This window comes from Rhinopithecus roxellana, chromosome 10 (assembly GCF_007565055.1).
Source record: "Rhinopithecus roxellana isolate Shanxi Qingling chromosome 10, ASM756505v1, whole genome shotgun sequence".
Lineage (NCBI taxonomy): Eukaryota > Metazoa > Chordata > Mammalia > Primates > Cercopithecidae > Rhinopithecus > Rhinopithecus roxellana.
The window spans coordinates 17,277,356-17,282,336 of NC_044558.1; positions in this window are offsets into that span (position 1 = coordinate 17,277,356).

Below are 4,981 nucleotides of genomic sequence, written 5' to 3' on the forward strand. Positions count from 1 at the left end.
AGAAGGCCATTACATAATGGTGCATGGATCAATTCATCAGGAAGAGCCAACTATCTTAAATATATATGCACCCAATACAGGAGCACCCAGATTCATAAAGCAAGTCCTTAGAGACTTACAAAGGGACTTAGACTCCCATACAATAATAATGGGAGACTTTAACACCCCACTGTCAACATTAGACAGATCAACGAGACAGAAAGTTAACAAGGATATCCAGGAATTGAACTCAACTCTGCACCAAGCAGACCTAATAGACATCTACAGAACTCGCCACCCCAAATCAACAGAATATACATTTTTCTCAGCACCACATGGCACTTATTCCAAAATTGACTGCATAGTTGGAAGTAAAGCACTCCTCAGCAAATGTAAAAGAACAGAAATGATAACAAACTGTCTCTCAGACCACAGTGCAATCAAACTAGAACTTAGGACTAAGAAACTCAATCAAAACGGCTCAACTACATGGAAACTGAACAACCTGCTCCTGAATGACTACTGGGTACATAACGAAATGAAGGCAGAAATAAAGATGTTCTTTGAAACCAATGAGAACAAAGATACAACATACCAGAATCTCTGGGACACATTTAAAGTAGTGTGTAGAGGGAAATTTGTAGCACTAAATGCCCACAAGAGAAAGCTGGAAAGATCTAAAATTGACACTCTAACATCACAATTAAAAGAACTGGAGAAGCAAGAGCAAACACATTCAAAAGCTAGCAGAAGGCAAGAAATAACTAAGATCAGAGCAGAACTGAAGGAGATAGAGACACAAAAAACCCTCCAAAAAATCAATGAATCCAGGAGCTGGTTTTTTCAAAAGATCAACAAAATTGATAGACCGCTAGCAAAACTAATAAAGAAGAAAAGAGAGAAGAATCAAATAGATGCAATAAAAAATGATAAAGGGGATATCACCACCGACCCCACAGAAATACAAACTACCATCAGAGAATACTATAAACACCTCTATGCAAATAAACTGGAAAACCTAGAAGAAATGGATGATTTCCTGGACACTTACACTCTCCCAAGACTAAACCAGGAAGAAGTTGAATCCCTGAATAGACCAATAGCATGCTCTGAAATTGAGGCAATAATTAATAGCCTACCAGCCAAAAAAGTCCAGGACCAGATGGATTCACAGGCAAATTCTACCAGAGGTACAAGGAGGAGCTGGTACCATTCCTTCTGAAACTATTCCAATGAATAGAAAAAGAGCAAATCCTCCCTAACTCATTTTACGAGGCCAACATCATCCTGATACCAAAACCTGACAGAGATACAACAAAAAAAGAAAATTTTGGACCAGTATCCCTGACGAACATCGATGCAAAAATCCTCAATGAAATACTGCAATGTATTTTACACGAATCCAGCAGTACATAAAAAAGCTTATCTACCATCATCAAGTGGGCTTCATCCCTGGGATGCAAGGCTGGTTCAACATATGCAAATTAATAAACGTAATCCAGCATATAAACAGAACCAAAGACAAAAACCACGATTATCTCAATAGATGCAGAAAAGGCCTTTGACAAAATTCAACAGCCCTTCATGCTAAAAACACTAAATAAATTCGGTTTTGATGGAACGTATCTCAAAATAATAAGAACTATTTATGACAAACCCACAGTCAATATCATATGGAATGGGCAAAAACTGAAAGCATTCCCTTTGAAAACTGGCACAAGACAGGGATGCCCTCTCTCACCACTCCTATTCAACATAGTGTTGGAAGTTCTGGCTAGGGCAGTCAGGCAAGAGAAAGAAATCAAGGGTATTCAGTTAGGAAAAGAAGAAGTCAAATTGTCCCTGTTTGTAGATGACATGATTGTATATTTAGAAAACCCCATCATTTCAGCCCAAAATCTCCTTAAGCTGATAATCAACTTCAGCAAAGTCTCAAGATACAAAATCAGTGTGCAAAAATCACAAGCATTCTCATACACCAGTAACAGACAAACAGAGAGCCAAATCATGAATGAACTCCCATTCACAATAGCTTCAAAGAGAATAAAATACCTAGTAATCCAACTTACAAGGGATGTAAAGGACCTCTTCAAGGAGAAGTACAAACCACTGCTCAGTGAAGTAAAAGAGGACATAAACAAATGGAAGAACATACCATGCTCATGGATAGGAAGAATCAATATCATGAAAATGGCCATACTGCCCAAGGTAATTAATAGATTCAATGCCATCTCCATTAAGCTACCAATGACTTTCTTCACAGAATTGGAAAAAACTGCTTTAAAGTTCATATGGAAGCAAAAAAGACTCTGCATTGCCAAGACAATCCTAAGCCAAAAGAGCAACGCTGGAGGCATCACGCTACCTGACTTCAAACTATACTACAAGGCTACAGTAACCAAAACAGCATGGTACTGGTACCAAAACAGAGATATACAGCAATGGAACAGAACAGAGCCCTCAGAAATAATACCACACATCTGCAGCCATGTGATCTTTGACAAACCTGAGAAAAACAAGAAATGGGGAAAGAATTCCGTATTTAATAAATGGTGCTGGGAAAATTGGCTAGCCATAAGTAGAAAGCTGAACCTGGATCCTTTCCTTACTCCTTACACGAAAATTAATTCAAGATGGATTAGAGACTTGAATGTTAGACCTAATACCATAAAAACCCTAGAAGAAAACCTAGGTACTACCATTCAGGACATAGGCATGGGCAAGGACTTCATGTCTAAAACACCAAAAGCAATGGCAACAAAAGCCAAAATTGACAAATGGGATCTAATTAAACTAAAGAGCTTCTGCACAGCAAAAGAAACTAACATCAGAGTGAACAGGCAACCTACAGAATGGGAGAAAATTTTTGCAGTCTACTCATCTGACAAAGGGCTAATATCCAGAACCTATAAAGAATTCAATCAAATTTACAAGAAGGAAACAACCCCATCAAAAATTGGGCAAATGATATGAACAGACACTTCTCAAAAGAAGACATTCATACAGCCAACAGACACATGAAAAAATGTCCATCATCACTGGCTATCAGAGAAATGCAAATCAAAACCACAATGAGATACCATCTCACACCAGTTAGAATGGCAATCATTAAAAAATCAGGAAACAACAGGTGCTGGAGAGGATGTGGAGAAATAGGTACACTTTTACACTGTTGATGGGATTGTAAACTAGTTCAACCATTGTGGAAGACAATGTGGCAATTCCTCAAGGATCTAGAACTAGAAATACCACTTGACCCATCCATCCCATTACTGGGGATATACCCAAAGGATTGTAAGTCATGCTGCTATAAAGACACATGCACACATAAGTTTATTGCGGCACTCTTCACAATAGCAAAGACTTGGAATCAACCCAAATGTCCATCAGTGACAGACTGGATTAAGAAAATGTGACACATATACACCGTGGAATACTGTGCAGCCATAAAAAAGGATGAGTTTGTGTCCTTTGTAGGGACATGGATGCAGCTGGAAACCATCATTCTCAGCAAACTATTGCAAGAACAGAAAACCAAATACTGCATGTTCTCACTCATAGGTGGGAATTGAATAATGAGATCACTTGCACACAGGAAGGGGATCATCACACACCGGGTCCTATTGTGGGGTGGGGTGGGCAGGGAGGGATAGCATTAGGAGATATACCTAATGTAAATGACGAGTTAATAGGTGCAGCACACCAACATGGCACATGTATACATATGTAACAAACCTGCACGTTGTGCACATGTACCCTAGAACTTAAAGTATAACCAAAAAAAAAAAAAAAAAAGATAGTTTTAAGAAACATTGAGTTCATATCCTAACGTGAACATTAGGTTTTCTTTCACTTAGACTTATTATCAAGAGCACCATTTTAGCAGACTCTTTTAAGGTTTACTTAGAAGGCATGTCTAGGAAATCAAAAATCTACATTTAAAAAAAAAAAAAAGAAAGCGCTAGATAAAGGTGAGCCATTACCACTCTTTCAATCGTTGCTTGTCTGGGAAGGACGAGGATGCAGGTAAAAATGGAAAATGAGGCAAAGGGATGAGGTCACTCTGAAAAGAAGGAAAAATGTAGAGTTCGTGAGGCCTTAAATTTTGTCAAGCCATTTTGTGATTAGACTTCAGTTATTTAAAAATATCTCCATCTTGTAAACTTCTCTGTATTTGAACCTCTGCATTTTCAGACTTTGTTTTGGATTTTGATTTTGCTTTGCTCCTTGGGGAAGCCTGTATGAAAAATATCAGCATTGATATAAAGGAATTAATGCCCCAGATCATTAATTCTTGGGCTTCAGAGGGTTTCTGAAATAAAAATTTACTGATACTAGATATTTAAGTGCATTTACAGATCTTAGGTAAAAATATTTTCCCCACCAAATTCTGTAAGAATACTGGGACACCAAAAGGTTAAAAATTTTCCTGTAGGAACCAGCTTCTTTGTGGCTTCTTTCTGACCCCACTGTCTATGACTCCAGATGAGCTGGTACTCAAACAAGGGTAGTCTTGACCCCCTCTCCTCTGGAATCATTTGGCCATGTCTTGAGATATGTTTGTTATCACAACTAGATAGTGCTGGTGGCATCCAGTGAGTAGAAGTCAGAGATACTACAAAAAATCTTAAAATGCACAGGACGACCACCCCCAACAATGAATTATCCAGTCTAAAATGTTGGTATTGTTGAGGTTGAGAAGCCCTACCTTAGAGGTAACATCAGCAGAAGTTCATCTGAAGACTGGGGGCAGCTCTGGTGAAGCTGAGCACTTAGTGGCGAGGAGTAGCAGAACTGGGGACAAGAGAGATCATTATTTGATGAGCAATGGCATAGGCTTCCTGTCAGTGCTATGCCAGATGCCAATGGCAACTTATCTTGGTGAATGTAGGAGATACTCCTGCCAGGACCCTCTTTGGGTCTTCATGACTTGGTACTACAGGGGTACACTCCTACCATGTGAGTCTCACCACTTACTCCATTCATAGATGAGATGTCAGGC